Source organism: Erpetoichthys calabaricus, chromosome 2 (assembly GCF_900747795.2).
Source record: "Erpetoichthys calabaricus chromosome 2, fErpCal1.3, whole genome shotgun sequence".
Lineage (NCBI taxonomy): Eukaryota > Metazoa > Chordata > Cladistia > Polypteriformes > Polypteridae > Erpetoichthys > Erpetoichthys calabaricus.
The window spans coordinates 283,434,637-283,457,529 of record NC_041395.2 but is presented as its reverse complement, the minus strand read 5'-3'; positions in this window follow the sequence as shown (position 1 = coordinate 283,457,529).

Below are 22,893 nucleotides of genomic sequence, written 5' to 3'. Positions count from 1 at the left end.
TGCTTAATATCCTTAACTTTCCTTCATCACAATCTCAATGCATTTCATATAATTTAACACACAGAACTCTTATACTTGCAAATACAATATACATATACACTTTCTTATATATATTTTTATACACTCAAATACACACAGATAATAATCACCAAGGCGTTTTCTTTAGACTTGTTTACCCAAATATTCATTGCACTAAGGCGTAGTCCCCAAATCTTCTTCCCCTCCCTTGGACTGGGTTAAAAGCCCTCAGCCCACGATTATTTGTTCAACTTTTATTTAATACATTGATTCAGATTTTTATTATTCCACATTCCCCCCTTTTTGAACAAAGAATAGTTCAAACCAAACAATCTTGATCGAGAGTGGTCTGAGAACATGATCTAGATTGGGAAAGAAGATTCATGTGTTCTGTGTGGAGGAAATAGGCTTTAGTCATAGAGGCAGAAAAAAGCTTTTGGATAAAATGACGAATTAATGGAATAAGACAACAGCAAACCAAAAGAATAATAGCTAAAGCAACTAAAAGGGAAACAAAAATGGATTTGAACCATTGGCCCCAAGAGCCAAATGTGGATATAAACCACTCATCAAGAGGGGTATCAATGCCTGAGTTTTCAGCCAATTCCAGGGAGAGAGCAGTCAGACCAGCGAGGGCACGGGTGATAGAGCCATCAGGGGCAGTATTATTTGGAATGTACGTGCAGCAAGCATCTCCAAACATAGCACACACACCACCTTTTTCGGCTAGAAGCATATCTAGTGCTAGGCGATTTTGCCAGGTCATAAGAGAGGTTTTATCTAATTGCTCATGTATTCCTTCAACAGCTTCTTTAGTAAAATTTAGAAAACGCTGTTGGTTGTAATATAAATAATTTATCCAATCCACATTTTTATTTATGGTGATTATGGGAAAAAGAGATTCAAAACCAGCAGCTACTTGATCTCTGGCTTTGAATTTGTTAGGAACACCTCTAGGCACACCTATTGAGTCAATATACACACCTGGACCATGTAATGAGAAATTTGCAAATGATGTTAAGGATCTGCGAACACGATGGGGATGGGGAGAGGATGGAAGTTGTTGGCCATTTAAAGGAAGAAGACGAAAGGGCATGACCAATTGTATAGGGGTACAGGTACCAGTCCATTCAGGTGGGAGGATGTCCAGTAATTTAGATCTTCGGCACATCCACCAAACATCAGCACGGGCGGTGACGTGGGAGATAAACCAACTAATGGAAATGTTGTTGGGAAGAGGGATGAATCAGTAATAGAGTCAAGAGTGCCATTTCTTGCAATGTGAGGCGTGTATCCAGGCAGGCAGTCCTTCGACCTTAACTGCATGTGGTGTAGATAGCAGCACTTGGAATGGTCCCCTCCAATGAGGCTGATGCCAGTGCTTCCTTCGAGTATCTCTAACCAGGATCCAGGTTCCCAGAGGAATCAGGGAGTCCTTTGATGGAGGACTGGTTCTCCAGGCCTGATTAACCTGCTCGTGGACTTCCTTCAGGGAGGCTCGGAGACCTGTAAGACTGGAGAGAAGATCATTGTCCACAGTATGCAGATTGACATTACCAATAACCATGCCAACAGGCATGGGCCGTCCGGTCAGAATTTCGAATGGCGACAGCCCTAATTGTCGGTGTGTCCTCCCTCTTAATCCCATCAAGGCCAGGGGTAAAGCATCTGGCCAGGTTAAATTTGTCTGCTCACAGATTTTTGCCAATTTAGATTTTAGGGTGCCATTGCACCTCTCTACAATACCTCCACTTTGGGGATGGTACTTGCAGTAATGATGTACATTTATCTGGAGCCAAGTGGTCAATTCATTTATTACAGAGTTCACAAAATGACTACCATTATCAGTCTGCAATTTTTGTGGTATTCCCCATCTTGGAATGATTTCTTTTATTAAGGCTTTTGCCACAGTTTTGGCATCTGTATGTTTGGAAGGGAAAGCTTCCACCCATCGGGAGAACACATCAACAATTACCAAACAGTATCGGTACCCTTTTGATGGTGTCAGTTCAATGAAGTCCATTTGGAGATGTTCGAATGGACCCATTGGGTTAGGTGTGACGGCGGGACTTACCTGGGTACCCTTTCCTACATTAAATTTTTGACATAATGCACAGCGTCTGCAGAATTGCTCTGCATATGTAGAGAAGCCTACAGCTTCCCAATGTCTCTCGACATCTTGAACCATTGCATCCTTTCCAGCGTGGTCCAGGCCATGTGCGACTTTTGCCATACCTGGAAAAGAAGCCTTTGGAAGGAAAGGTTTGTTATTTTGCTTATGGGTCCAGACCCCATCAGAGAGGGATCCTTCTTTGAACCATTTTCTCTTTTCTCTGTCCGTGGCTGCGCTCTGTAAAGAGATAATTTGATTATCAGGGTCTTTGTCATCTTTCTGTAGAAATAAAGAGATTGGTGTGTTATTATAAGCAGCCTGTTTAGCAAAGTGATCAGCTAATTCGTTTCCTTTGCTGACAGGGTCCTGTTTCCCAGTATGGGCCTGGCATTTCACTATTGCCAGTTTTGATGGTTTGGTTATGGCTTCTAAGAGGGATTCTACTAATTTTTGGTGTTGGATAGGTTTGCCAGTACTGGTCTTAAATCCCCTCAATTTCCATAATGCTCCATGATCATGACAGACTCCAAAGGCATACCTGGAATCAGTATAGATTGTTATGACTTTTCCTTCTGACAACTGACAAGCTCGGGTAAGAGCTATTAATTCAGCTGCTTGTGCACTAAAACTTGAAGAAATTCGGTTTGCTTCCAGCAGGTGGTCACCTTTGACCACTGCATAGCTGGTTGAGGGTGTTCCATTTTCCAATCGTAAGGAACATCCATCCACAAAAATTATCTCCCCAATTTCTAAGGGTGTTTCCTGCAGGTCTGGTCTGGGTTTTAAGACTTTAGTTATTTCGTCATGACAGTTGTGGGGTTCCCCCTCTTCTTCAGTTGGAAGAAGAGTAGCTGGATTTAAGGTGGTGCACCTTTCAATTGTGACATTTGACAGGGTACAGAGTACATTTTGATAGTGTATTGCCCTAGCAGTAGTGAGATGTGAGGTTTTAGCCTGTACTAAAATGGAGTGTACGGCGTGAGGCACCTTTACTGTTAGGGGGCTCATGAGCACTATATCTGTACTGGCTAGCACAGCTTCTGTTGTGGCTGCTACTGCTCTGAGACAAGTTGGAAGTCCTGTAGCCACTGGATCCAATTTTTTCGAAAAATAGGCTATTGGCCTTTGTTTGTCCCCATGCAATTGTGTTAGAACTGCATTCATGTATCCCCCCTTTTCGTCCACGAACAAAGTGAATGGACGAGAATAGTCAGGGAGACCCAAAGCTGGGGCAGAAATCAGTGCGCTCTTTAAATCACTAAGAGCCTTATCAGCCTGCTCATTCCACTGTATGCGACCAGAAAGAGGAAGGTCAGCAGTGTTAGCTAGATTTTGTAAAGGCTGTGCTCTTTCAGAGAAATTTAAAATCCATTGTCGACAATAACCTAAAATGCCCAATACAGACATAACCTGTTGTTTTGTGACCGGTCTGGGCAAGTTTTGGATAGTGGTTATGCGGTCTTTTGACAGAGCTCTGGTACCACACGTGATGTCATGACCCAAGTACTTGACAGTGGTCTGAACTAACTGCAGTTTGGGCCTTAGAGACCTTGTGCCCATTTTCAGCAAGATACTTGAGCAGTGATTCTGTATCTTGTGTGCATGCTTTCTCTGTTTCGCTACAGAGTAATAAATCGTCGACGTACTGTATCAATGCACTTTCCCTGTCAGGCCAGAAGCCTTCCAGGTTCTGAGCAAGCGCTTGGCCATATACACAAGGAGCCTCTGTATAACCTTGTGGCATAACGGTCCATGTCCAACGGCGGTTTTGAAAAGTAAAAGCAAACCAAAACTGAGAATCAGGATGTACAGGAATAGAAAAGAAAGCATTTGCTAAGTCAATTACTGAGAAATAACGAGCTGTTGCAGGAATTGTAGAAAGTATAGTGGAAGGATTAGGGACAATCGGTGCCCTAGGAAAAATAGCAGAATTAACTTGTCTGAGATCTTGGACAAAGCGCCAAGAGCCATCAGCTTTCTTTACTGGTAGAATAGGAGAGTTTACAGGAGAATATTTGATAGGAATTATAGCCCCCTTTTCAACAAGCTCTTTATGCACAGCTGCAATTCCCAGTTCGGCCTCGGGAGAAAGAGGATATTGCGCACGGCGAGGACGGAAGGATGATTTTGGAAAAACAACCAGAGGTTCACAATTTGTGATCCTGCCAAAATCGTTTTTTCCCTGAGACCATAGGGTGTCAGGAATTGAAGAAAGCCATGGGAAAAAATCAGTTTGTAGAGAGCATAGAGAAACAGATGGTTGACAGAGGGAACGAACGACCGGCAGGTCAATTTGGATTAACACCTTTGTTATCAGATGGTCTGGAGTGTCAAAAATGCCTGGAGCGACGTATAGCCAATCAGTCCTATTTAGACATTGCTCGACCCATTCCCCAAGTTCGACCCATCGAACGGTGTTAGATTTGGCCAAAGACATATGGGGGACTGAACCCCCTAAATAGAAAATGCTTTGTGAATATGTGAGGTGTACTGAAGCAGCAGCTTTAGTAGATGAAATAAAAATGCAAGGAATATGAAGGGTCTCGGGGCAAATACCTGAAGAGAGAAAAGATTCTAACCAAGGTGTGTCTACTTCAGTGGGGAAATATTGGGCAGTACAGTGTAGGGTGTCGGGGACCTGTAAGTGGGGATAAAGGCATGAGGGAAAAGAGTGCAGGGCTTTAAGGAGAAGAGTGTGTGGGGAGATGTCTGGGGTCCAGGCTGCAAAAGAGGGTTTGGGGTGTGGGGAGATTTGGCACAGGAGCTTAGGAGTGGAGCAGTAAAATCCTTGTTCTGTCAGTGAGATTGAGACTGACAGTTTAGTCATGAGGTCTCTTCCTAGTAGATTGACAGGGCACAGATGATTTAACAGGAAGCGATGAGTTAATGAAGAGCTGTCCGTGCTGAGTTGCACTTTCAGAGGTTTTGAAACTAGTAAAGTGTGTGGCTGTCCTGAAGCAGTGAGAATTTTTACAGTGTCCTTCGAGGCAGGGACCTCCAGCAGTGACAAAGTGGAGCGTGTGGCCCCCGTGTCCACAAGAAAGACAGTTTCCTTGCCATTTACTATCAAAGTCAGTAAAGGATCTGTGTCAGCATGACGGGTAAGCAGAGGAAACTGAAAGGAATGGCTGGGGGTCCCTGTCATTTCCTAGGACCACGGAATGTCATTAGGCTCAGTGGGAGGAGGTGGTGGTGGGGGGCGCTTGCTTGGGCAGTCCCGTCTGAAGTGTCCAAATTCACCGCAGCCGTAACAAGCATATGACGCTGGTGTTTGCTCCAAAGGGTTGGGCATCTGAGTGAAGGGATTGTCAGGGTTGGAAGACGGGAACCCCCGTCCCCTTCCACGCCCTCGTCCTCTGGAAAAGTTGCCACATCCACGGCCTTGGAACCCTCTGCCCCTGCTCGTTCCCCCTGTGTAATATTGTAGTTGTGCTGCAAGAAGCTTAGTTTGTGTATCAGACTCTTTTAGCCTTGTCTGTTTCTCAGCATGCTCTGCATGACGTTTCACTTCCTCAAAAGCAGCACTTTCCCAGCCTATGCAGGACGTGCGGACTTTGCTTTGAATGTCATTTCTCAGTCCTGAAACAAAAGGGGGAACGGCAGCGCGAGTCCGATCATCAACATTTTCTAAGCCTGAATGATTAGCCATAAGGTCTTGTATTCGGTGTGCCCACTCATCGACTGTCTCGTCTCTCTTTTGCTTGGCAGCTGAGATAAGGTACCAGTCTGTGCCTTTCTTATATTTCTCTGCAATAGTTTGTTTCAGCGCTTCCCATTGGGATACAAATTGGATTTCTTGGCCCCCACCACGGTTAAGGCTTTGATCCCAAGCCCAAGGCTGTCCATCCCTCAACCCCCGACTCACAGTTGTCCATGTGGTACCTAGTTTTCGTCGCAGCACTTGTGTCCACTCTGCAGCACTGGGTTTGTACATATCATCTAGCTGTTGGAGGTAGTCCACAAATTTTAACCCTCCAACCCCCTTAGGGTCGGGCAGTTCGGACACCATATCTTTTAATTCTTGAATGTCCCAATTACGATGAATCATCACAGTAGTGGGGTTATTGGGCCCTGCAGCCTGGGTGTGGTCATGACGGGGATTAGGGACCTCAATTAGGGGGCATGAGAATGTCAGGCCGGGAGGTTTTTGGGGTTTTGGGGAGATGAAGGTGAATCCAGAGGCTGGGGCCGGTCGAGAAGTCTGGCTTCTAGTTCGTTGGGAGATTGGGGATTGATCCGAACACTGATGTCCGGACCCGGAGTCTGAATCACCATCATCAGGATTTAAGTGAGAGGATGAGTCATAATGATATTGTTCATCAAAGAACCCTGCTCCGGATGGTTCATCAGCTACCTGGGGTGCTTGGGGTGCAGTGGGGGCAGGAAGTGAAGGGGTAGGTGGGGGTGAATAAATTACGGGGTATAGGGGGTCCTTCTTTTCTGTTTTCTTTCTTTTGTGCTCGGGATTGGGCTCTGCTTCTATATTAGTCTTTTGTAAAGCTAACAACATTTCTTCCTTCTCTTTCCGGGTCTTAATTTCAGCAGTGAGCAATTCATTACGCTTTTGGGCTGCCTCTAAGGTTTTATCCTTTATCACTAGTTCCCACCTATCAAACATATCCATCCGGTAAGGACCCTTATTACAACATCCTTGAGTGTTTCTACATAAAATTTTTCTTATTTCTTGTATTTCTGAAATATCCCCAGTTCCCTCAACTGGCCATCTACCACCGCTTTGTTTATTCCATTTTGTACATGCTTTCTTAAAATCTAACCCAGTTTTCTTTTCTATCAGTTTCCTGGGTGAACCTCCTTTCGGACCCGAGTGAGAACTAGAGCCCGATGCATTTTCCAAAAATAGTCCTTCCAACAGAGACTTTTTTGATTTCCTGAGGAAACCTTCTTGACCGGTTTACTATTTTGCTTTCCCATAACTAAATAGCACTGGACATCAGAAGAATAGATCAGCCCTCGCGACGTTCCGTCTCCAGTCCCTTCCGCTCCCGGATCAGCACTCTTGTGGTTTCGTGGCTTTAGCGGACTGACAGTCTGTTCAGCACGGAGTCCGGGCCTTTCGACAGGTTAATGCCGATCCCTTCATCAAGTGCCTCCTAGCTGGTAACCGCTCTTGGTGTCCACCACAGATCAACCCGTAGGAGCAGGAATATGACCAGACATTGGAGACAGAAACTCGCCCTCCCACACAGTGTTTTTCCCAGATACTCAATATATATTCTACTCGTCTCACTCCCTTTCCTCTATATCTAGGAGTGTGCCACTCACCCCTTTCTATTCCACTTCACAGGGAGTAACTTACTAACGTTCTCAGCACCTTACACTGTCCCTGAGGGACCCAAGTATTATTCTCTGCTTTCCAATTTGCTATCTGTTAAGTGATACAGTATTTCATTGGTCAATTTTCTTTTCCATAAACCCGGTCAAATCCCTGAGCCTAGGTCATTCACTCAATCGGATTCCCTCGGTCTACTCACCAAGAAGTTCTTGTCCTGCTAGGGAAATCCCAGTTGGTTCGACCTTCACATTCGATCGGAGGAGGCCAGAGACCCCCCACACAGGATGCGCCCGAGGCAGGCCAGTCCTAACTTTTTCCGGAGCTGGTCCTTCCCGATTCAGCTGTTAATCGGTCCTCTTACCGGTCCTCTTGGACGATCCAGCCCGAGGAGTCAGCTGTCCGTCTCCGATCCGGGTCACGGCACCAGAAAACTGTGGTCGAAGGTTCGAAACAACAGCAGACAAACACAACTTCAAACAAAACAACTTCTTTTATTATTTCTTGATCTTTCTTGGTGAGCAGAGACCCGCTGCAGAATGCTGACAGTCTGTCACTGACAGCATCCACGTCACAGGAGGCCCTTTGCGGTTTTCCAAACCGGCTTTTATTTCCTCTTAAGCACGTACACATAGTTATCTCATTTTTGCACCTTTACAAGTAGCCTTCCCTTAGAAGTGGAATGAACTTCTGCTTTTGCTAACTAGGACAGGGTGCGGTCCCTAAAAGCTGATCCACCCTTTATTTATTTCTTTTCTTTTATTAATCTTATGGCTATTTTATATAATTAGGCTCTAATGCTTAATATCCTTAACTTTCCTTCATCACAATCTCAATGCATTTCATATAATTTAACACACAGAACTCTTATACTTGCAAATACAATATACATATACACTTTCTTATATATATTTTTATACACTTAAATACACACAGATAATAATCACCAAGGCGTTTTCTTTAGACTTGTTTACCCAAATATTCATTGCACTAAGGCGTAGTCCCCAAATCTTCTTCCCCTCCCTTGGACTGGGTTAAAAGCCCTCAGCCCAAGATTATTTGTTCAACTTTTATTTAATACATTGATTCAGATTTTTATTATTCCACACTACTAAGAGTTGATTCTACAACAAAATAAAATAAAAATTAAAAGAATAATAAAATCATCACCCTGAAAGTGGATAGTAGACGTCACGTAGTATATGTGTACCAAATTTCAAGTCAATAGGTGAAACGGTTTGCAAGCTACAGGTGATTTAAAATCCTGGACAGACAAATGAACAGCCACAGTAGCGTATTATAGAAGAAGATATAAAGATTTGAATTATTATTTCCTATGTCTTTATGATATTTTCATTGGTTTTATTTGTTTTTTGGTGCATTTTGAATGGTACACTGAGGGTTCGTGAAGTCTTTCGTGAGTATTGTTGTTTGTTTTTGAATTTCTGTTTTTTAACTATTTTCTTCACTTTGTTTAGGATTGTTCAATTGGATTGTTTTGGGACTTGATTACAAAGGAGGTCATTGTTGATTTCAGGAAGAACAATGGCAATCACATTCCACTCCACATCAAATGGCTGCCCCATCCAGACAGTTAGTAGCTTCAGGCTCCTGGGTGTCAAGATCACTACCTGCTTTTTATGGTCTGTCAACAAGCTCTGCATCCTCAAAACGAATCAGCAAAGACTGTTTTTCCTGAGAAGGCTAAAGATCTTTGGTGTGGGAACCAAAATCCTGGTGAACCTGTACAGTTATGCTATTAAAAATATCCTGACAAGATGCATCATGTTGTGGTTTGATAACCTTACTTTCCAGTATCATAAGATCTCCAAAAGACTGTCCATACTGCTTCAAAAATCATTGAGGCTGACTTTCCACAGCTTCAAGCAATCTAATCCACCTGAAGTTTGAGGAGGGCTGCATTCATCATCTTTGATGCCAGCCATCCAGCTCATCCCCTGTTTTCAGTTCTGCCATCTGGTAAACACTCAGCCTCATCAAACACTGCACCCGCTTTGGGAACAGCCCAGGCCATAATGTCACTAAACTCTTGGTAGCTTCAACTTCCCTGCCATGTACTGTACCTACCTGCTGGTATATGTGTATTTCTGCTATATGTTAAATGTTGTGGACACTAGGTGGCACTGTTACCCCATTGAACCCAACAGACAGACACTCAGGACACCAGGTAAAAGCACCAAGAAGATCTTTAATTTTTTTCTACTTCTTACAGTGTCCTCTAAGCACCACAACCACAATAAACAGGCAAGAAATACAACAATTGATACAATTATCTCTCTCTCTATCTCCTCCATACCTCCCAGCAAGCTTCGTCCACCATCCACCCGACTCTGGCTCACCTGCTGGGTGTTCCGCAGTCCTTTATATATTCCCTGACCTGGAAGGGCTTCTGTTCTTCCTCCAACGTGATTTGCCACTCTTCCAGGTCAGAAAGAGAATTCAAGTTCTTTAATCAGCCCGGAAGTACTTCTGGGCTTCCGTCCCCATGACCTTCTACTACTTCCGGGCTAAGCAAGAATCTTGTCTCCCATCTTTGTTCCACAGCACCCCCTGGTGGCACCCACGGCACCCAACATGGCTGAGATACCGGACCCCAAGTCCCAGGATGCCCTGTGGTAATCTGGGGCTTCGCTACAGTCCACGGGAGCTGCCATCTAGTGTCTTGGGGGAGGCAGTGTCCTAAAAAAGCTGCCTTCCCCAATCCTTCCATCTCAGGGTCATCCTGGCCGGGTTAAACTACCGACCAACTGCTACAATGTTTACAGCCAACTGCACTTTTTTGTTAAACTGTGCAATCTACATTATACAGTATGTCTGTACAGTTCCATTTTGCACTGTGTACATGAAGCCATTCTTCTGCTACTATAATATTGTACATAGTATCATCAGTGAGTAGTGTAACATGGGCTAGTAAAACTTCAAATACAACACAAGAGTTCTTTCTTATGACCTTTATTTATGTCCCAACCACTCTCTTTCTCCGCTCTCATCTCTTTATTCTTTCCTCTCTCCTCCCTTTTCCGTTTCTCACCCATCAATTAAAACTAGGAAACAGTAAACAGAATAAATAAACATAATAGATAGTAAAACTTGTATTTGAAGGGAGAATACATGAATTATAAAAATATAACAACTAAATAGCATAATTTGCTTTTTCACTCTAACACTACTGTTATTTTTTGTATTCATTTTTATGTGATATCACCTTATTGCTTGTATATACTTCCCTGCTCCCCCATACCCTCTGAACTGTGGCATAAAATTTTCACTGTGGTCTCCCATTAAAGATCTTATCTAATCTAAACTATTAAACAACTACTTTTAGCTCTGTTTGAGGCCTTTTTGTGTTTTTCAATTTCTGTTCAATAAATATTTCCTAATATAAAGATTTCACATCTTAGATCGTCTCTGTCTTGTGAGGCATTTTGATATTTTGGGATTTTAATATATATTGTGAACTTTAAAAGCCAGTCTCCCTTTTGGGGCCCGCTTTGGCAGAGGTCTTCAGCTAGTAGTTGGGACAGGCTGGTTTGGGGTGAGCCTATTTTGAACATCCTGGTCTCTTTTTGGAGGCCTCAACCTCTTTTTGTTATGGACTCCAAATCATAACAGAAACATGCTGTTACTAAAAAGTGCAGAGTCCTAGTATAGAAAGAACAGGAAATCATTTTCTTCATTTAGCTGCCCCACCAACGCCTTGTAACATAGTGGTTAGCACTGCTATTGGACAGCCCTTGTGATCGACGCATGCAGTGTGTGTAGTCTGCATGCTCTTTACGTGTTATTATGGCTTGTCCTTTTTCACCTCAGTGTCGTCGATTCAAAATTTGAGATGTTGCTGTTTCAATTTAAGCAGTTCATAGCCAAAGTAATTTCATGTGCAGTGGATGGTTTCTTTCTGTTTACTCCACATTTACATCTACATGCTGCATTTTGTCAGATGATGATCATGGCTGAACTTTGATCCAGTGTCAATCAAGACAGACCAGACACCAGCATTCTGTTGTCTGATTGATTCTTTGTGACATGAAAGGTGCATGAATTTGCATATTTCACTAATCATTAGCAAAATATGGCCAGATTTTATTACTTAACTAAGTTAATGTTAACGGTAGAGAAGTCTGCACACATACAGTACAGGAAAATTCTGGTATGGCCCCAAGAGAATTTCCTTGCCAAAAATGCCACTGCTAAGCATAATGCCAAAGAGCTTTTATTTTGGCATGTTAACAGATGATCTTTTGTCGGACTTGTGTAATATACTTTATATTAGATGTTCATTATGTTCTGAAAAGTCTGCTTTAAAGACAAATAATGAAAAACTGTTTAACTTTGCTATGATATATTAGGAGTTATCTTGCTAGCATCAACAATTTATTCCTACTGTTCCATATTTGTATTGGAAAACAGACTGAGAAAGAAGATTTGTCACACTATTTTATAGATATCCTGGGACTATTAAAAAGCGAAGCCTTTATAAAAATGATTAACTACAGTGATGTCATAATAGATAGTATATACTGGTCTCAAGTAATAAAGAAACATGAAAGACTTGGAAAAAATGTAAATGACAATGAATAACACAGCACATTTCGACATCTTTTCACACCATCTTGTAGTTCATACAAGACATTTAAATAGCCAAGCTGCTAACAGGAGGAATTCACTGGCAAGAAACTAATTGGGGGAAAAAAAAACTTGTTGGACCTTTTTATTTATAGACTGAACGTGTAAGCGGCTGAGCTGTTTTTCATCGACTCCAACAGAGTTTTTCTTAAAGTTGGTGCAGGTGTTTTATGTCTACTATGTGTTTTCATTAGGTATTGAGCTGCTAGCAGACTAAGACATAATCATGGCCTCACACAGGCTGCATCACTTATAGTCTGGTATCATCACAACAGACTTTGTGGAACTTTAAGCTTTGGTCTTTTTTAAGTAATAAAGCATCACGGTTGTCAGTGCTGTTGCCTCACTCCTCCTTACCAAGTTGGGTTTAACTCCATGACCAGTTTCTGTCTTCTAAATAAAGCACAGCACAAAGATAAAGGGTTGGGGCAGCCTCAGGCAAACCTTGTAAATTCAAGAACAAAATAACAAACACAAATGAACATGTATTGTGTGCAATGTCTTCAGAGATGTGAGTCTATCATTAGACTGGAGAATGATGGCGGTGGTGCCAGTTATGAAGTCAGTGGGGGGGGGGGGGGGGGGGCATCAGGAGCCCCAGAATTGGAAGTGATGTCACATACCCTCAAGATATTGGTGTCTGGATCTGCAGAGAGAGGGAGAGCAGAAGTGTTTCAAAGCAGTGCCAACCCTTGAATTGAGGTGGAATTACAAGTCAACAAACCTGACATTCTTTCCCAGGGACACGTGTGCATTAATGTGTTTGCATGTCTTCTGTGTGTTTCCTTGGCTTTTTTGTCCAGATACTTAGGTTGGTCTTCCTTATCTGAAAAACAAACATGATGAACTACTTAGATAGATAGATAGATAGATAGATAGATAGATAGATAGATAGATAGATAGATAGATAGATAGATAGATAGATAGATAGATACTTTATTAATCCCCAAGGGAAAATTCACACTTGATGATTGTAAATTGCCTCATTATCAGTGATTCTGGACTGGCCTTCTGTATTCTGCATTTTTGCCTTTTTATTAGTTCTGTTTATTTTTTTTAATGTATTGGACATACAGTATATTTCTTGTTTATTATTTTTATTATTTGGGTAGTAATTATATCACAGTGCCATGTTCTTGTTTCCCTAAGCCATGAATATGTCATTTAGAGTTGCTATGTTGTTGCCTGTCATATGAAAATTAAATATCATGACACACAGTGTCATCAAGTTCTGCCTAGCGAAGATTGTGGCATGTGGTTTCTAGCATTCTGGCAAACTTTTGGATTTACTATAAAAACAAATGATTACCTTTAGAGTCCTATTATCACAATAATGGGCATCATACATAAGCAGGTACAGTGCTGGGAAAGTCATGTTCTTAGCCAAGAGAGAGGCGGTATGAATTACTGAAAAGTCTGTCAGAAAAAAATTAATTGCCTAACAATTCTAATATTAAGTTTTATTTATAAAGCACCTTATCTCAAGCTCAAGGTTACTTTACAAAAATGAACTAACAAACAGATACCTAGGAAGCCAAATTAATAACGAAACATTTGAGATGATACAATACAAGCACAACAGAGTAACAAAAAATCTAACCCAGTAACACTAAACATAGCACTAAATATGATTTGGGCAGTTTATTTATTTTTTCCTTCATATGATGTGTTTCTTCTACCTTGTGGGTTCTTACATAGCTACATAGGTGTTTTGTGTTAATAATTTATATGCTAATATAATTTTATTATCAGTTATTGTAAAGAACGTCATATCGCCATGTTGTAACTTTGACGTTGACTATGTTGCTAGGACAGACTGCCTCCCAGAAGACACTATGCCCCACATCATAGATTCTTTGATTTTGTTTTGGCATCTAAAACAGTCTTCAGTCTAGATTTTGGAGGCTTTAAGACTTCTGGTTCTTGTATAATTTGGAGTCTAGAGTTTGTCGTAGACTTGCATTCTGACTCTTGCCCAGTTTTTGTGGCAGCTTGCTTTCTGATCATTATATGGTTTTGAGTCTACAATTTTGGTGGCAGTACTCCTTGTTGTTGTTGTTGTTAACTTTTGGCAGTTCTTGTTTTGGCATTAATCACAATTTAAAACTTCAGTTTTCACCAAGGCTTCTTTAGTTTAAGGATTCAACGGTGTGTTTACTTGTAGTATTGAGGATAATCTGTTTTTCAAACTCTTAACAGTTCCTCTCCGATTCTGTTAACAGTTTGCATCTGGTTTTTGATGACGGATCTTCTTTTGATTTTTGACTCACGGCAGTTCACCTTTTAACTTCATTGTTGGTTTCATAGTCAGTTTTGTGATGCTAAGCCCATAGTTTAGCACTTCAGTTTTGATAATTTTCTGAATGAATGCTAATCTCCTAGATGTGCTGCCCTGCCCCTGTGAAATGTCAACCTTACCACTTATCAGTGTTCAAATCAGGAGCAGGAAGACATTACTTGTGATGTGTTACAGAAGATTAAACTGGATAAAGTAACTGGCACAAGAAACTCAAAGGGAATAAAAGAAGGAGACATAACACTAAAACCTTTAGCATTCAAACCTTTTAGCTTCCACTAACACTAACAAATGGAGTTTTTTGAACAATGAGAATCCAAGCTTGAACACACCATTCTGAGCACTACCAATTTTTAAATATGAGTATTGCGACGTAAAACTTATGAAAGTGATGATCAATCAATTGAAGATGTTGCTGTGGGATGGATAATAAGAGAAAGTAATCCAATCTGCTCAAAAAATAATTCTGAAATCAAAATGGAGAATCAAAACAAGTTTTGGCAAATAAATCTAGCTTCTCAAAGGACCTCTGCAGCATTATACCGACTTTGACTTTGTTTTTATGTTTCTGGCCTTGATGAACAGCTCCATCTTTCTCTCATAATATTCTGACCTTTGTCTGGTTTAGACTAAGATTTTTGCCTGCTCCTACTTCATATTTTCTCGTCATTTTCTCTTTCCCATTCCAACTGTGCAATTTACATTTGCAGAGGGACCAAATCACTTGTGTCCTTTCCTTGGAATATTTTCTTGCAATCCTGCAAGTGGACTAAGTGGATTTAGAAAACATAGGAAGAGACGGCTGGAGTTTAAAATGACTCATAGGTTTTGCCAGTGTGACAAAAAAGTGAAAATATTATTACAGGGACCTTTAATTATTAAAACCTATCAATGTGTTTTATCAGTTTCTATGCATTGAATGCACTTTTGTAGATTGTATTTTTTTAATTCTTCCTCAGGTATCAATTGTAACTAAATAAAAATAGAAAAATCCTGTGCTCTGAAATGCTGCAGAAAAGTAAAACTGTCGAATATATTACTGATTTCTTTTTAGATTACTCAGTGTTTCTACAGGATTTCACTTAAAGCCCCTTCTGATCTAATCTTAATTTGCAATTCAATTTCATAGCTTTTTAGTTGATGTCTGTTTATTTTTTAAACACTTTTCTAAACAAGTGGTCTGTTTATTTCTTGGCAGTCTGACTCCTTGTAAGCATAGCATCAGTGACTAATAGCCTCTTTATACTAGCAGCTAAATCTTCAATGTGGAAGACTGGCAACCGTGTCTTATTTAATTTTAAATTATGCCTGGATCATTAGGTATGTCACATCATTTTTTTAACCTTTCATCACAAAAATATAAAATTCTCAAACCTGCTTGATCCAACTCAGGATATGGGTTTCTTTTTTTACAGCTCACTGAATACTATAAAACACCCAACTTAGTGGTGCAACACTTTAATTAAGGCCGAACATCCAAATTAAAATTTTATCCTAATATTAACCCGCAGTAACGGCGCACTGCACGATAACATGCAGTGAATACACTTGACTTGAGCATTCCTAGTTTTCATCCTCTTTCTCTATACATTTAGCATTTGTTTGCTCAGAGGTTGATGCACTTGCTGCTACCTGAACAGCTCCATTTTTTTCCACCCTAGCGGCCCGCTTCTTCTCTTCTTTCTTCGCATCTTTTCACATTAAAACTGATTAAGTCAGTGTTTGTGTTGTAATTACTTAGTACATTTTCCTTAATTTTTCACTTAAGCTGGCACTTACAGTAAGTCTTCAATCTGCCTCAAGAATGATTTAAGATATGAAGAGGTAGGGGAAGTGACGGCGAAGGTGGTAGGGAGGAGAAAGGTGTCTGTATGCATGTGCCGCATCTGCAGAGAGTTGATTCTTCAATAAAATAAAAATAAAAAGAGGAATAATCTTGGAGGTCAATCATCACTCTGAAAGTGAATAGTAGATGTCACATAGTATATGTGTACCAAATTTCAGGCCAATAAGTCAAACGGTTTGCGAGCTACAGGTGATTTAAAATCCTGGACAGACAAACGGACAGCCACGGTAGTGTATGATATATAAAGATAACATAACATGCTCAGATACACTTAATCCAGTTCAAGCACAAGGCACTAACTTACTGTGGCCGAGGCACCAGCTTATCACAGGGCACACTCCATTACACACCCACATGCTCAGGTTAGGTTTTCCCATTTAACTCTACACACACATCTTTGGCTTGTTTGTGCTTCTCAAATTTATTTTTTTTTGTTTGTGCTTTGCCCTTTTGAGCCACTATAGATTCAGATTCATGAAGATGGATACATGAGGCACTAGCAGTATCCACTGTGCCACCATCTGTCACTTAGGCTGTGTAAAATGGTCACATTTATAGCAGTTGTCCCTTTGCATGTCTCTGTAGTGACAGGATGTCCAACTCCCTGCTGCTTTCCTTCTTTTGAAGATTTGGGAATTTAATATCTAAAAACATAGCTGTTACTGATATTCTTTGCAGCTCAAACGATGGAGTTGAATATATATTTAATTTCCATTTCTTGCACGCTGTATATTAAGCATGTATAATTTGTTACTAGGAAAATCAAATAAAAGGCAACAGTACTTAAAGAGTGTAGCTAGATTTCATTTTAAATATGTTATATTATTAAGGATGACTACATAAAATTTTGAGACTTTGTTTTGAACAGTAAAAGTCTGACATCAGAAGTAAGAAACAGGGAAAAAATCTACAAGCAAACTAATGAAGCTTACGTTTCAGGGCCCTCAGGGGGGCACACAAGTGACTTTAGTCCACATTGCTTAAATATTTTGGGGTCTACTGTATGAGAAGGTTTTTTTAAAATAATAATATTAATAAGTGTTTTTCAATATAATAGTTAAAAATGAAAAAGTTATTAAAGTACATTGTAGGCTAGATGTAAATGGAAAAACTTTCAAATTAACAATGTTTCATTCTTAATATATTCCATCCATCCATTTTCCAACCCGCTGAATCCGAACAGGGTCACGGGGGTCTGCTGGAGCCAATCCCAGCCAACACAGGGCACAAGGCAGGAAACAATCCTGGGCAGGGTGCCAACCCACCGCAGGACACACACAAACACACCCACACACCAAGCACACACTAGGGCCAATTTAGAATCACCAATCCACCTAACCTGCATGTCTTTGGACTGTGGGAGGAAACCGGAGCGCCCGGAGGAAACCCACGCAGACACGGGGAGATCATGCAAACTCCACGCAGGGAGGACCCGGGAATCGAACCCAGGTCCCCAGATCTCCCAACTGCGAGGCAGCAGCGCTACCCACTGCGCCACCGTGCCGCCCTCTTAATATATTTAATGTAAAATTATTATAAATAAAACACTATTAACATTTATGGAATAGATTCAAATTTTTGGTAAAGTTTTTTATCTTGGGCTAGCCGTAATCGAAAAAATGAAAGCATATTTCATTGCTTGTGATCATTGTAAAAGGCAACATTTTGGAAGCTTTTTATTTACAAAAATAATCATATATGTTCAGTATATGTTAAGGTTTTATAATATATTACAATAAATAATAACAATTTTATCTATGTACAATTAAAATACAGTAAAAATGAAAAGGTATTAAAAGTTTCTTCTTTGGTAGATACAAACAGTAGATGATGTGCCATAACAAAAAAGGGGGGCCATTGAGAAGACAATTACAATGCTGATGTGACAGCCCCGCTGATAGCGATCTAGACAAGAGTTTTTTTCAGTGAAGTGTTCATAAGGATACAATATTTTAATTAAATTTTTAACTCAAAAATAAATGCTATATTCAGAAAAGCAGGATAAGAAATAAAGGTGAAATAGTGTTAGATTAGCCTAAGCCTATTATTGTTATGAAGATTATGAAGATATTATATTACTTTATGAAAAAGTATTGATGAAAATGTAATAAAAAGGGCAAAAATGTGTTAAATTACAGGTGTTTATTATGAAAAGTGTTTTATTTCATCATTCTGTGATGCATCATGCATGAATATAACATTTCACTAATTTTCATCCCACCATAACTTAAAAACTGTAAGGCATAGGAAATTTGTATTCACACCAGTGACTTTGACGTGTAAGATAATCCAGTACAGCAATTTTAATCAAAATCTGAGATGTAGTGGTTACATTTTCAAAAAGAATTGTTGTAATCTGCCATGGAACAACCCTTTTGAAGAAGATAACAGTGGCTACCCAGGCCTCATTGCCGGTTGCAAAGGGATCCCCATAACAGTTCAAGCTTCAGGACTCCATAAATGTAGGACCGCCAGTGGGAAGAAGCAAGCAACATTTGAAACAAAGCACATCTAATGTTACATTTGTAAATTCTAGACATGTCTATGTGGTGATTTCATGCAGTTACCGCATCTTTATGCCATTGTGAATACCACCATGATCAGCATGTAACTAGACCTTGTAACCAATTATGAGACACTAAGTTCATTATGTCCAGATTCATGATTAAAACATGTGGAAGCAACAGCATCTGAAGTAAACGCTGCCCATCGTGATACGTCGAATGAGTGAACATCATGGCCTCGTAATCCAAACAAGACTCTTCTGTTGTCAAAAGGAACTGCTAAGATGGTATTACTCTCATATTCATGGTTTGTATCAGAGCTAAACCTCAAAATTAAGTAATAATTTATTAAAATGTACTGAGGCAAAATTAGTCATATGAAAAGGAATAATAAAATCAAATAAAATGTTTCTTGAATTTTATACTGTGTACTCAGAGAAGAAATTACATTTTGAAAAAAAAAATCAAATTACTCTTTAACTTTTATGAATACTTTATTTTAAAGCATATGATAAAAGAAAGCTTATCTTATGTTAATAAACTATGACTTAATATGGCCTTTATTAAAAACATCAATAAATACATATTTAGCATATTAGTTAATATAATTTAGAAGGTTGGCATCAGGAGAGGCATCCTGTTGTAAAAATAACATCAAAACCTATGGAACATCAAACCAACAGAAGCGAGAAAAGATGAAGAGGACTAAGAAGAAGAAGTTACTATAATTTAGATAAAAAAATGTATTCAGCGTGTTTAGAAAATGCAAAAATTGCAAATGTTTAAAATGTAGATTTTTCTTTTATTAATTTTTAGTTTCTAACTTAATTTCATAAAATACTGTATATTTATATTTGCATTTTTTACACTGTTTATAATGTGTTAGTTTGGTTACCATGCAAGTAAGAATTTCACTGTACTCTCTATCTTCCTCTTCTTCTTCCCCTCTTCATCTGTTCCCATTTCTATGGCAGGTCCCTGTTTAACATGTCAAAGTGGCACCAACCCTGTACTCTCTATATTTGGCTGTATGCATGAACTCAAATTAGAATAACTATTTGTGTGTGTGTGAGTGTTTTTTCTTTATTTTTTTACAAACAAGGTCTTTAAACGCTTTAGCTTAAAGCAGGTAAACTAAAGGCTGACTGGATTCTCGGTCTGATTTTGGTGGTTACAAAACATAAATCCAGCAGGTTCACACTAATTTAGAGCAAACATGGCTACCCAAAGCCAAATAATCTGTTGCTTTGTATATTTTTTATATAAATATGCTCAATTCCATCATGCGGATTATTAAAGGGGGCCCTTCAACGCTTTTTTCCGTCACACAATGTCTGTCTGGCATGATTGTGCCCCCTGTTGTCACTACTGAGGTAATTTTTTGATTGTTAAGATAGTCATTGGAAGTGTCCATAACTGTAATTTGTTTGTAATTTAATGGCAAGCAGTTACACTTTCAGTATAATGACGAGCAAAGAGACCTGTCAGTTCAAAAATCTGTTCAAACCGAAGTATAAATGGAAAATTAACAAAATCAAGACATTTTGGTGGGTCACATTTTAATCGATTTCTCATTGTCCTCATCTTTTATTCAGTATTCTGGTATTACTGTGCTTATTGTTATCCTCATAAAAAGCACTTGTACCATAGTTCTAAAATTTCTCAATATCACATGCACTTTTAATGAATATAAATTTCTAATGCACCATTACATTTATGCTCTAAAATTGCATGCTTTATTCATCATTTATTGTACCTCCATCACCTAACTCATATCATCAGAAGTGATCATTTTCCCAGTTCTTTTCTCCAATTTCCAAGTGCTCAAAGATATGGATGTGATCTGACATATTAACAACATTAATTATGCACTAAGACAAAATATGGGTGGCATGGTGGTGCAGTGATTAATGCAGCTTTCCCTTTCAAACCCAGCATACTGCATTCGGCAAACTGTCATGGCATTTCAAATATTTGGCAACTTACATTTGTTTCCATGTGACTGTGAGTATGGATGAGTGTGTTAGTGGCACTGTCATAGACTGACACCCTGGCCGTGTCTGGTTCCTGCCTTGTGTCTCAAGCCATCAGTGAAGTCTTCACCCCCCCCCCCCCACCCCCCCACCCCCGATGATCCTGAAGTAGTTTAAGCAGATGTGAAAGTGATGAATCATGACAGACAAAAAGCAGCACATCCATTTAGTCAGAGGTCTTAACCAAACCTCCGATTGAAGGCAAACATTTTAATCTTAAAATCAGTGAGGTATTGTAATTTTGGGTGTTGTGGTCAGTTTACATTAAATCTCTAACATACATAAAATAAATGTATTGTCTAAATATTACATTTGTAACTAATAAATTATACATTTTTGAAATAATCGTTGGGTTTATGGATGCACTGACTAATGTCGCTGTCTCAGCTCCAGCAGACTTGGTCCAAGTCCAGCTGCTGTCACTATGTGGAGGTTTCATGCTCTCCCTGTCTCAGCGTGAGTTTGTATTCTGTTGATGTTCAGTGCCTTGGGTTACTCGGTGACATGTGTGCATCACAGCTAGGATTAGTCCTCCTTCTCCTGCACCTTATGCCACTGAGGCAGGATTAAGACTACCTCATCCCATAACTGGATTAAGTGGGTAGATTAGGGTCGGTGGATTTTGAGATATTTCTTTTAAATTTATATGATTCTATTGCAGATATGCATTATAGGATACTCTGAATAGGACTGTTCATACACTATGTATTATGTGGGTTTACAATCCTAACTTTGTGAAACTTCACTTACTGGTTATGTAAAATATTCCAAAATGAAACCTTTATGTAATCCATATATAAATCTTTGGGCACTTGGATATAGTCAAATATAAAGCTCAATTCAAGCTTTATGCCTTGAACTTCAGCTTGACAAAATGTTTTCAGGCTTAAATGTTGTGATATCCTGTGCCTGGGAGACCAAGGGTTAAGTGCCTGGAACCATTTTTCCATGAATTTTAAATCAGTATAGTCATATATTACCTTCTGGTTTTTGTCATTCCTAAACTAAAAATATTCTATTTGACTGGAATATTGAGAACTTTATTCTGAAGTTTCCAGAGGGAAGCTTAAAACCATTGAATTATTTTTAAAAGCCAAAATAGAAAAAAAATGGTGGTGTCTTAGGGGACAAAAAGTAAAGGTTGTGGTGGGGTGGTCCTGGCCTGAAATACCTGATAACTGAAGAGCCTCCATATTGTCTGCGTAATCTCACAAAAAGCCTTGAATTAGTATCCACCAGAGCATCCAATTAGGAAGCTACAGGATGAACATTTGGGACACTGCATGAAAAGAGAATGGAACTTTGACAAAAAAAAAGGATTGGGAGAAGATTTAAATCAGTACAGTTTACTGTATCCAGTCAGGTATAACAAGAGACACAAAACAGCTTTGGTAAAAGCCACATCTCAGTGAAGCACAATGCTGAGGCTGGCTGTGGCAACAGCAGCACATGGACAGGAGTCGACACATCCGTCTTGGTGTTGGTTTAGAGTTGTCTTTATATATATATATATATATATTCACGGCATTCGAAGTCTGTGTCACAATCTGATTGTATGGGTGGTTACCTACCAGGTAACGCTTGTGGTTGGTCAGCGATCTGCTAACGTCCGCCACGGTGCCCTCAGTTTGTGAAGAGCAGATCATAGAATGGTTGAAATAGTTTACTGTCAAATAAATGCAAAGAGTACACGATACGTGTTTCGCCCTCATTCTGGGCTCATCAGGTATACACACTCCACTGCACTCCCTCTTGGGAATCGAACCTCGGACGTCAGCGTCATATATATATATATATATATATATATATATATATATATAGGGGTGAGCAAAAGTTGGTTTACAGCCATGAATAGATAAAACAGCTTATTCTTGTATTAGAATTTATTTATTAATTATTGTATTATTTATTTGTATTGTTTGTCTTCTTTCTCTTATTATTATTATTATTATTATTATTTTGTATCCTTGCTTAGCAAGTAGACTACAAGAATGTGTAAATAATGAAGGTACGCAGTTTCAGCACTTATGAGACTGTACCTAAGTGCACTGTGCCTATTGAGTTTATAAAGCTATTGTAATAATCATGACCTGCATGTCAGTCAACTTTGCATTTTATATATATGTATATACTGTATATACTCGTG